The 12,840-nt window shown below is 37.3% G+C and overlaps 1 protein-coding gene across 1 annotated transcript in view; it reads left to right on the forward strand.

Moving 5' to 3' along the window:
• The first annotated feature begins 593 nt into the window (after positions 1-593).
• LOC131678985 (uncharacterized) overlaps positions 594-12,840 on the forward strand; it is a 38,479-nt gene continuing 26,232 nt past the window's right edge. The window contains exon 1 of the mRNA XM_058959491.1: positions 594-905. The gene's annotated coding sequence lies outside the window, so the exon portion shown is untranslated. The remainder of the gene's footprint in view (positions 906-12,840) is intronic.

Consider the following 12,840-nt stretch of genomic DNA (forward strand, 5'->3'; position numbering starts at 1 on the left):
GGCCTTGATACTACAGTCCATTGCGGAATTTAGTCTTCTGTTTCGACTGATTTCGCTGGCGATTCATAGAGTACATGACAATCGGAAGGCTACAGCAGCGATCCTTCCGAACTACTAAGAATCTTTCCCGGCTTGGGTTCGAATATGTAAATCAGCGCCTTACTTTCAGAACCGCCACACTATCAAAAGTGAATTGTATAGTTTCTTGAATATGAATGGAAGGATCTTGAAATTGTGATGGTGATATTTACTGTGTTATCCTGTGTGGTATCATATACACGAATCGTATCAGTTTTTATCGGCGTATTGAAAGCACAGCAAAAAAAAAAAGATTAACCACTGTAGACTACCACCGTCTACCCCAGCTCCACCCAGAAGTTTGCTTTAATTTTGTGAGAAAGCTCGGTTAGGTGCAGAAAATATTGTTCGCGCAAACCGGCACCACCACCACCCACTGCATTGGTAGCTGGGAGGAACATGCGTGTGACGGGCGGTTTGACTTTGCCACCACGCTGCCTCAGTTTTGCCAGCCAGTTGCTTCCGCGGCAAGGTATAAATGATGTTGCTTTCTTCGGCAGACGCTCATAGCGCGACTAACCTTATCTCGGTGAAAGTGTTGTGACATCGGTGAACGGTCGAGGAATTTTTGCGTTCCAGAACGACGCCGCAAGGAAGATCAGTTTCAAGTTTTCCCACTTCGCAAATTCTCGTAGTAGTGGCTGCACGGTGATAGTTTCCGGTGGAGCTGGTGACTGTGGCAGCGTCAATCAAGTGGACGCAAGGAGATTGATTTTGAGGTTAGCGCTACCGGCTCAATTGCACCGCTAATTGAGACTAGTGACGGCCAACGAGCTGGGCGTAAGCAGAAAGGAATAAGCAACGAACCAAACGGTACCTTCGCACAGGTCAGTGTAATTACAGTTTGGATTGGGTTATGAAAATGCAATTGACATCTTGGCGGTGGTGGGAATTCGGTGAATGAGGTAGGGACGATGGGTGCAATCTGTTTTCGTTTCCGGGACACGAGTCACGTTCGCGTTATTATTTTGTTGATCTTTGGAAAAGGAGTAGCGTAGTCGTAAAGTGGTGTGACCTTTCTAAAAGTTTTACTTCAAAATAGATCTATTTGATTGACGTGGTGTGGCGCATCCCACATGTGAAGTTAAAATTGTGCGAGAATAACGGTTTCCCAAGCATTTTTGCTATCGTGCCGGCTTTATATCGAGAGCATGGCGTAAAATTATTGGTAAATGATTTCCCAGTGGTGATGCTGGCTGCTTTTCTACTCAAGAATGTGTGGCTCGTATAATCAATCTCAATATACACAATGTGGTTTTTGGGAGAAAAAATGCATAATAATTCGCAATCCGGATGTCAGCGTTAGAGACTTTTTTGTAAGGCATTTTTAACTCCAAATATGAGGATTTAATGCAATTGGTAGTGATCTAAACGATACATGTTTCAAAACGCTTCAACTTAAACAAATAATTATTATTTATTGGTTTTTGACTACCTTATTTAACCCTCCGGAAGTCGCGCAAATGGCCCACTGAACGAGCAGCCGCTGGTGCGCTAAGACGATTTTCCGTCAATGTCAGAATAGCGTGCACTCAGTGCACTAGCGCAACTTCCGCAAGGTTAAGACTTTTTGGTGATATCGGCCAGATTTTGCCTCTGCGGGGGATTTTTTCACATAATTGCTTGAACTTAAAACACCATTTCGATATGTGTTCCCCGTTGAATACCACCAAAAAGTTCAACTTAATGCTTAAAAATAAGTTAAATATGCTCTAATATACAGTCTTTTTTTGCCAAAAACGTTCGATTACTTATTCACGCAAAAACGGTAATCAACATAAACAATCAACAATAATGTCTTCTGGGATGTTTTATGATGATCCATTAAAAATCGGTTTCTTAACATAACATTTTAAATATCGTCGATAAAGCATCAGAATGTTCAAAAAAGCTTGTCAGGAAACTTTTTTTCAGAAAAACTCATTGGTCTATCTTTTGTTATTAGGAAATTTATGATAAAAATTAGCGAAAGTTTCAATAGTAACAATTTATGAATGGACAAAATCGGTTGGTCCACCTTAGTTGCAAATGCAACTAAAATTCAATCAATTTTATTTGTCTCTTGTTGTCTCCAGTAGTGTTATAAACGATTAGATACTATTGTTTTGACGTAGGACTACGTCTTTGTTTTCGATATAGGGGTGCACGTTGCAAATTCTACAAAAATGGTATGTAACGAAAAGTGGTCCAATTTTAAACGCATATAATTCAGCCATCTCACGATAAATTTTCAAATTTTTTGCGCATGTCGCCCCGAAATATTTCTAAGAATAGATTCCAATAGATAAACCCAAAAAAAATTGATATCATGGCATTAAAAATTTAAATAATGAACAACCTAGTCGAAATATCGCGCATTTACACACAGAAGATAGCACTTCCCTAGTCCAGCACGACAGATTTGTGTACCTAGCGCGCTACGCTTCTATGAATGACGTCATCATCGACTATTTAAACGGACGGATTTCGCCGAAGCAGCTCAGTCGCCTGTTGAGCGGCAGGCGAAGCAGATCACTGCGCTGTGTGCTTTTACAGCCAGTGTAGCTGAGTTAGAAGTCCGTTACACTGCCTGTGGAGGTACGCTACCCAGTGAATGCGAATGAGCTTGTCCGTATGCTATCTTTTGTGTTGTGCTCGTTTCCAGCACATTTTTATGTATAATTTTTCGTACACAAAATAGTTTGTACATGCGAGCTCCATTTGCAAACATGGTTAACATAGTGTCGTGGTATTATTTGTCTCTTTCGCTCTACCCATCATCATCAGCGTTGATTCATTTTGCTTTGTGCGCTTGGGTTTAATGTTTGAGGCGAATGTGTAGGTAGATAGATCTAATTTGTTACTAAATTGCACAACGAAAGTTTATTATTTACGTTCGATCAATTCATTGATTCATTTCCCCATCACGTGATTCATTTCCACTCAGCCTATAGTAGGGGAACATGGGGAGACTTGATCAGGTTTTCAGTTAAAACTGCATAAATCTCTAAAAAAGCCTTCAATCCCCCAAAAATCATTCAGATATAATGCGCAAAGTTATTGCGCGTCTTCATGATTTTTTGCAGAATTTTTAATTTAATTTTTGAAAAGTTACAAAAGTTTTTCTGTGATCGTTTTTTCTGATCAAGTCTCCCCATTGCGGGGAGACTTGACCAAGGCGTGGGGAGACTTGACCAAGAGAATTTTGAAAAATCATAACAAAAAATAATGACATAAAACATACTGTAATTATTTTTTTTTCCGTATTGTCGAGATCCTTAGGTAGCAGTAAAAAATATAAAAGGGTTGCATTTGATAAATTTCTATTTTTTTTTAATGAATTTCTTTTTAAGGATTAACTGCACTGCTTGCATTGCGTGTTCACACGTCACAAAATCCGTCCTACTATTGCTAACTTTGTATACTAATACTAAAATATCAAGACTTTTGTTTGAGGTGGGATTTTTTTATGGCGTGATTAACATTAACAGTAGATACCAAAGCATAATAAATATCAGGAATTTTGTATCTTTCTTCAGCTAATTGCCACTTGGTCAAGTCTCCCCATAAAATCTTGGTCAAGTCTCCCCAACATTAGTTATTGCGTTTAATGTCATGCAAATTCTAGTAATAACTATTCCAATGTTCCAGTTTATGTAAAATCATTTCACTGCTTCACAAGGATTAAGATGGTATATTAGTCCTTTAATAGTAATTAGTAGTTGAGTAGATATGTCCATACAAAGTTTGATAAAAAATTACATCATTTAATGCAAATTTATTAATCACGTAATATTTTCTGCAAGGAAAGGATTTTTTACTCCAAACTTTCAAAATTACCTTAAGGGATCGAAACAAGTATAAAAATATTTTTGAAAAAAATTAAGAATCGAATAGAAGACGCAATAGCCGAAAATAAAATTTTGCGCTTGGTCAAGTCTCCCCATGTTCCCCTACTTTGATTCTAATAGGTAATAGGTACATACTACAAAGCCTATTTATGAATGAATACACTGCCACTTGAAAAACCGTTGCAAAAACGCATCTTGTGCATATATAAAATTGTTTTCGATTCTTATATATTTATAGTTTCGATATATGATTAAGACCACTGCATTCGCTATATTTGTATGCGTACTTTAGGAAAGTTACAATAATGGCAAAATATAACTAGAATGCTTGGTCTATACATGAAATGTATGATTATATTGTCTAAAATTTGATATTTCTTCACTGGTCCGGGTTTTTTACCACACACAATCGAAAAGGTTTTACAAGCTAATCTTATTCTATAAAGATTCAGTTCCAGATATTAGTTCGGTCACAGTTTTCTGTCTTCTTTCTTCAGATCTTCTTAAATAAGTTTAATCGGATTCGATCACCTACTACAAATGAAATGACCTGATAACCAAGCAGGTTTGGTTCAATATGTAATATTCGATGTTGATTGGTTGTGATTAAACCATACGTAAGAAATATGTTTGATTTATTATTACTATAAATGTACTAAGAAAATAAATATTTTACATTAAGTAGTATAGTCCTACGTCTACAGCTCGTGCAACCCCATAGGGCTGCCCCTTGTAGTTTTTCAAGAATATCTCATATCTTCGAAAATGCTCGAGATAAGAAAAATATGTGTTAATAAGTAATTCTGAAGACTGTAATAAGTTCATCGAATAGAAATGCACTATGCAATACATCTCCTTAATGGAGAAAAATTGAGATAAAAACTATTTTTTCTCCACTAAGCAGAAAATTATTTAAAATTACATTTTGCGCTCAAAGGACAAAATACTTATAACGAAGTTATAGGAATTGGAATGGTAATTGAAAGGATATTTAAAGAAATAATTTCAGGGGTCGTCCATACATAACGAGCGATAATTTCTAAAGTACTCCTTATGTAAAAAAGCCTGAAGAATCTATTGCATTCAAAATGATCGAAAAGTATGCTATTATGTTCGTTTTACTCCATTTAGCTGTTTGGTTTGTTTCAATTTTTATTACTGGCTATACAATAGGGCATTGCAAAAAAAAAAATTTTTTTAATTCTCAAAGGCCCCCCTCTCATATTGTAACAAATGTGAAAGTAAGCTCAGATGCCAAATTTCACATCATTTGGACAATTTTAGACCCCCGCCCACTTCGCTTGAATTTTTTTGAAATTGGTACTATGGGAAAATATGGAGGAAAAATACATTAAATGCTATAACTTTTGAAGTAGCAATCAGAAAATTACAATATATACCTCTTTTGAAAGGAAATAATCATAGTATTTGAATGGAGATATTTTTGTCTCTAGGAAAATACGTGAAAGTGGGGTACTGGGTCATTTTGGACCCGAAATCCCATATTTTTAATGATTTTTCTGCTCCGTGATGCAAATCGTACATATTTTGTAGTTTTTCTGATGTGAAAAAATCTCAGAAATCGAACGGAATCCTTTTGATCTTAGTCCGAATACGAGAAGTTGGGGTTATAGGGCTTTTTGTCATTCATATTAAATTTTATTATTTTCTCATGCATATATCTCTATTATTCTTCATCGGGGCCATCGAGAATTCAAAAAAAAAACATTTTTTTGCGATGCCCTACTATACAATTTGGAAGAAAGCTGAATGCAGGCTACCGAACTTAGTGTTTTTTATGCAAAAAAAAACCAAAGATGCTATAAAATGTAGTAGGATTGTCTGCATAAAATGCTTAACTTAGTTTTACCCCAATTCTCCCCAAATGTTAAGTTTTTAGTTTAACTTTACTCAACATCTCAGAAGCAGACTTAATGCGGTTGATCAAAAGTACACACCTAGAAAAAATCTAAATTTACGTCTTCTGACCCTGACATGTACGAGCATCAAATATGACCTAGTTTTATGTTTGATTGTAATTTTACATGACGTTGAATTTCGTAAATCATGTAATTTTACTCCACATACAACGTTTGTTTTGAATGGTAGATCGTGTAATTTTATCTCATTGCGCATGTAAAGTGTACAAACGCAAATCAGGCCACCCTACCCAAGCAACCAGAAGTCGCATGAAGTTACATGGAGTACATCGTACAAAGAACTGTTTAAAATCATTATCGTATATCTGTATGGGTCATGTATATATTTTGTCGTATATAATGATATTACATGAACTTATTGCGATTAATATCACAGAATCGCATAACCATGCAGATGAATTCATTTTATGTATGCTGAAACTCGTAAGAGCTCCAACAGTTTCCTTTATCACACTGTATTGTGTAGGTAATGCGTCGTACAAACTGATAGTTTATAACAATAAAAATAATCGCTTGAAGTCGGATAATATGTTGCATCATTGTAGCAATGTGTAAATAAATTCAACCATTCCGAAAGTTTTCACATGTGTGATTATTTCAATAAGAAACGATTTTTGAAAGCTCGAAAAAGTGGGACATACAGTCGATTGCTGCAGCGATATAGGAAAAATGGAAACTTGTGAATAATGTAACAATTGAAAACCCTGAAATTGATGAAAAGCAGAATACAATGCTTTCCACTGAAAAATTCAGTGCGAAAGTTACTTAAAGTATCTACGAACAGTCTTGATTTTGCAATATACAGTCTAAAAAGAGTTGGTAATCACAGCATGGTTGGTATGTAAGTAATGTATCTGCCTGTAAAAAATTTCAAATTAACTCGCGATATGAGATACAATGAAATTGGAATTAAGCGATATATCGTGACCAAACATATGCATACATAAGCAATATTTTCATCGTACAAAGTAGCGAATTATATCACGTAATGACATCCGCAAGTATATTGCGGTTTTGCGAAATAATTTGGTTAAATATATGATGAAAGAAGAATGTCATCGCCAAAAATCGACATTTCCGATAAGTAGGAGATACATCAGAGAAGAGAGTGCCGCTTGACGACTAAGAAGTTCAAGGTTCGAGTCTGGATTGAAGACTAAATACGTCGGATATAAGAGGAACAAATACAAAAATAATGTGTTCACAGCTTCCAAGGTAATGACAAGAACCCCACGCCATGGATAAGCAATATTGGTTTTGGAACTAATTTAGTTTTTTTTTGTTTTTTTGGCACTGAAAAGAAATACGGTGTAAATCGTATAAAACATCGAAAAACGTCTTAATTATAACTGACACACATCGCATATATTGCTAAAGTAATTCGTTTATAATGTTCCTTTGTATCGCAAATATGAGATTTTAAAGTCGCAATGAGTATTTGAATTACTCGACATGTAGTACATAATTCGCATAAACTTATTTTTTACATCTCATATGGTAGAACTTTTTTTCAAAATGCAGATATATCGCCTCCACTTTTGCACGCATATGGCGCATTTCAAGCACCTTGTGCGATTTAATGTTCACGCATTAATGTACGCACAATGCGATCATAGATTGTGATATAAGTGTAAAATGGTTGTCTGGGTACAGTTCACTCACGTTTTGCTTGACGGTATCCAACAATTCGTTCCAAAACGAACTAGCCCTCATCCGCACCAACCTAAATGGTAATGCAAAAGGCTAAAACATTTGAAACCAGAGAAAAGATCAGCTCTGCGAAAATTCTCTAAGCATCGTTCTAACCATCTGAAATCACGATACGTGGCTATCAACAACGAATACAAACGGCTAAACACAGTGGCGGAACCAGGGGGAGGGTCCTGGGGATCCGGACCCCCGAAATTTTTTAACTTCCTGAGAAATTTTAAAATAGTTTATAGTTTTTTTTCGTTCTAAATTCAAAATCATTCCAAACCAGATTCGACCACCAAAACTGATTTGAATTAAATGAGGGTATTCCATATTACGTATTGTACAATGCACATTTCAAAATCGAAATTTTGGACCCACTCCGAATTTTTTTCTAGATCCACTACTGGCTAAACAACAAATTATTCGCAACTTATCAACAACGACTTCAGGACAAAGTAAAAGCCGATCCTAAAAGCTTCTTGAAGTATGTCAATCAGCAGAGGAAAGAAAGCGGGCTTCCAAGTACCATGTTAATTGTGATGATGACGCATCCTCAATTGAAGGTATTTGTAGCCTTTTCCGCGATCACTTCAGTAGTGTATTCAGCAATAAAGACCATGGCAGCAATCACATCTTAAACGCGGCAAATGATGTTGCGTGCTTTCCATCCGTTGGATTTTCATCACTCGTCTCTTATGCGGTGGTTCTAGAAGCGTGCTCAATCCTAAAATGCTCATCCATTCCCGGCCCTGATGGCATTCCATCGATAGTTTTGAAAAATTGTGTAACTAAAGTTGCGTTTCCATTGGCAGCTGTATTCAACCGCTCGCTATCTAGAGGAACATTCCCAGAAATCTGAAAAATTTCGTTTCTTTTCCCAGTGCACAAAAAAGGAGACAATCGCATCATCTCGAACTATCGCGGCATTGCGGCTTTATGTGCATCGTCTAAGCTGTTCGAATTGATAGTAGTGAATTTCATGTCACGCTGCTGCTCACACTACATATCCGCTGATCTACACGGGTCCTTTCCCAAGCGCTCAACAAAAACCAATCTAGTTTGCTATACTTTCTACATCATCCAAGAGATGGAGAAAGGACATCAAACGGATGCAATTTATACCGATCTGTCCGCTGCATTTGATAAAATTAATCACGAAATCGCCATAGCGAAACTCAAGCGTCTCGGTTTCCACGGAATGTTCCTCGACTGGCTAAACTCGTATCTTGTTGGTCGCGAAATGTCAGTGAAAATAGGAGATAGTATCTCTGAAACAATTACCGTTACCTCTGGTGTACCACAAGGAAGTCACCTTGGACCTCTCCTACTTCTAATTTACATCAATGACGTCAATCTCTCTTTGAAATGTTTAAAGCATTCCTACGTCGATGATTTTAAATTATACCTAAGAATTTGTAATCTGAATGATGCCCAGTTTCAGCAAAAGCAGCTCGATATCTTCGCCAATTGGTGTCAATTGAACAAAATGGTGCTGAACGCATCAAAGTGCTCTACTATCACCTTCACTCGTAAACGCAACCCTATCATATGTCATTATTCGGCGCTAGGATCCAACTTGAAACGGGAGACCTGCATCAAAGATCTCGGGGTCATGCTAGATAGTAAACTGTCCTTCTGTAATCACATATCATACATTGTGTCCAAGGCATCCAAACAGCTCGGCTTTATATTTCGGATGACTAAATCATTCAGGAACATCTATTGCTTGAAGGCGTTGTATGTCACCCTTGTTCGCTCGTTACTGCAGTATTCGGCAGTCGTTTGGTCGCCTTTTTACCGCAACGGAGTGCAGCGCATTGAAGCACTACAACGTAAATTTGTTCGCTTCGCTCTGCGTCAGTTGCCTTGGAGAGATCCAATAAATCTCCCGAGTTATGAGCACCGTTGCAACCTGATTGGTCTTGAAACACTCAGCGATCGGAACAACATCTCAAAAGCAATGCTCATAACCGACTTACTTTTGGACAATATAGACTGTCGCAGCCTCCTTAGCCAACTCAATATTAACATTAGACGCAGGACGCTCCTGGCCTACTCTTTTCTCATTACACCCATTGCTAGAACAAATTATGGGTTCAACGAACCGATGGAAAGCATGTGCAAAATTTTCAACCAATGTTACACGTCCTTTGACTTTAACTTGTCCGGTGTTTCCCTTAAACGTCTATGCAGTGTTATTTTGAAAAAATGACCTGTAGTTAAATATATAGTTCGTAACGCTTATTGTTATTATAATATCAGACAAGATATGTTATTTTAGGATGTAATTTATATAGCTATAAGTAAGTATGTATCATTTGGATTATGTCATATCTGTTGGTAAGAAAAGACAAGGAGGTTTTGCGCTCATTTGAGAAAGAGTGCGTATACTTGCTCATCTCAAGAGGGGTTTTCCCTGCTCCAATAAAGATAAAGATAATGATTAAACGGTACACGGTTATGTTTCGTCATTTTGTGAATTACGGGTTGTTGAATTATTTCATGTTTGCAATTACATCAACGATAAAATTCATATTTTTTGGTGTATAGTGTATCTTATGTAAAAAAGTCCAAGGAATTCATTGTAGACGGGTAGGATGATCGCACGGAACGTGTGAACCCGTTTAACTCCAATTCTTCTTAAAACTCAAAAGGGAATCAGGGATCATAATATATTTGCTTGTTCTTATATGTAGTCGGGGATTTGTGCCTTTTCGTGTCTTTTCATCATTTCTTGAGCGGAAGGAAAGGAGAAGGAGGAGGGAGGAATTAGAATTGGAAGGGTGGGAAATATAAAAGCACAAAAGCAAAAATAAACAGCAGGTAAGTTAAACTCACAAGTAGTTCAACTCGCCTGCGAGTAAGCCTAAAGTTCTTTACCAGTTTGGATAAGAAACTTTAGCATGTCTGTGAGTTTCAGTCGTCCAAATATGGTGTCGTCTATGTTAGGACGGCTGAAAGCTCGAAATTGCGATGGCGTTCCTACTGGGCAGTTGGATATCAGATGATAGGTTCCCTAGTCGGATTCACAAAGATCACATGAAAACACTTAGCGCGCTGAATAGTTGCCATGTGATAATTGAGTTTGCAGTGGCCAGATAAAGCTCTGGTCAGCACGCCGCAGTGGAGCTTCGAAAAATGAACGAGATTTTCACTGGGCACGGTTGTTCTAGAAACGCCTTTGTTTGGCGACACGTTTGTAGATTCCTCCAATAATTGTGGTGCTCGGACGAAGCCCACGATCGTATTTTTTCCCTTATCCAACTTGTCGAAATTTGCAGGGCGGGCTCAGGAACAACGAAGTAAATCACTGAACCAGCCCTGGCCAATTCGTCAGCCCATTCATTTCCAGTAATACCGGACAGTATCGTCTTTACGCATGGGTACACTGGGCCCAGGCCAGGGGGGGGGGGGGGCGCGATGAGGATAGGCGCATAAAATCATGCTGACTGACTGCGCTACTGGTGCCATGAAAATTTTAAAAAAAGGTGGCCCAGTCTTTAAAAATATAGTTCGATGAGCATTCTTGGATTATTATATCGATCACAAGTAGAATATTCTTGAGCTGCAGATTTCAGTTTCGGTAGTGTCAAACGCAAAGATAAACTATGAGTTGCGGCGACATATACTCGACCAACCAAAGTATCGTTATCCTTATTCTGAAGCAAGAAATGTGAGGCCTGAAAAAGAATCATCCTGGTTCTAACCTATCTGAAAGGGGTTCGCTGAAGCCGCGTTATATCCAGTTTTATCACATCAGGAATGTGATACTGCTCTCGTTCATTATGTTAAGAATAACACTTTTGTAAGCACCGTAGTTTAAAAATAGAGATCAATAAAAGTTGATAGATTCGTTTAAAGACGAAGATCGTGTTGAAATCGTTACCAATACATGATTTTAACAGTTGAGTATGATTGGCATATTGTTACTTCGTTTTCGTAGATTGTCGTGGAATTATATCAGCCCTACTATAATTGATGGTCAAACGAAAGAGACAAACGAATCCTCGGTGCACTTCTAATATAAATTAACTATGTCCGAAGTAAAACTCATAAAACTGAGTGGTATTTTTATGAACGTGTCCACTGATAAACAGACAGAGAAAGAATGACAGGAACGGTGAGAATGAAGAAACGGTGCAAATTCACCTTTGTATTGGAAACACTGAGAAAAGATGTCCTCAAGCAGGAATCGAACCTGCTATCTCCCAGTCTACAGTTGGGTGCCTTAACCACTCCGCCATCGAGGAACTGTGAGGATGCCATCACATATTCCCAACAGTATCGTGATCACAGCCTCCAATACCTCCTAATTGACCTATCGACGATCCAATAATTATTCACGCGAAAAAGGCAAAATATACAAAAGTGACGTCTTTTCGGATGTTTAATGACACTCATTTTGATGAAAAAAGTTTTTTTAAACATAACTTCTTAAATATCACCGATAATGCTTCAGCATGTTCCATAAAGTTGTTCGTCTTGTCAAGATACGGTGGACCCGTGAGGGTCCTGGGGATCCGGACCCCTTCCGAAAATTTTCAACTTATTGAGAAATTTTAAATTGAAATTTAAATTGGTTTGAAAAGATTTTGAGTTTGAAACTACTATAAAATTCAAACTAAATTTTATATTAGTTTCAAACTAAAAATCTTTTCAAACCAAATTTGACCACCAACACTAATTTTCATTAAATGAGGTTTTTGCATATTACGTACATATTTTATTATAGACTGCCCAGAAAAATAATGAAATTTTGAAAACTTAATCGGCCCACCCCTCAGTCGATTCCTAGTCACACCAGGAGTATTTGCACCGAATTTGAAGCAATTTCACCGTAAGGTGACGATGTATGCATTGTTCTATCACTGTAAGTAAAAATAAAACAGATAATTTATTTGTCTACAACTTTATCGAAGACTTCTAGTCAATCCAGCTTTATTAAAAGAAGTTATTAAACTTTAAACGAAGTGATGTCTGAGTCAGTTTTGCGTGGGGCCTAGCAGTGCATGGTTGTGTATCAGAACTCGTTCCCCACGAACTATACATTTTTGTGAAATAACGTTTAGATTTAGATGAATAGTATGTGGAGAAGAATTCTAGTATATAATATAAGTAATGTGTTGATTTCAAAATTTTAGCTCCACGTGTGACCGCAAAGAGTGCGCCAATACTAACTTTACATAGAAGAGAGATAGAATATCGAAATGTTCGGAAGAATTACTGCAAATTGCCGATTCTACAACTTTGTAGAAGACACCTAGTTCCTATCTCTCTTCTATGAAAAGTTAGTGTTG

This window comes from Topomyia yanbarensis, chromosome 2 (genome assembly GCF_030247195.1).
Source record: "Topomyia yanbarensis strain Yona2022 chromosome 2, ASM3024719v1, whole genome shotgun sequence".
In the NCBI taxonomy this organism is placed as follows: domain Eukaryota; kingdom Metazoa; phylum Arthropoda; class Insecta; order Diptera; family Culicidae; genus Topomyia; species Topomyia yanbarensis.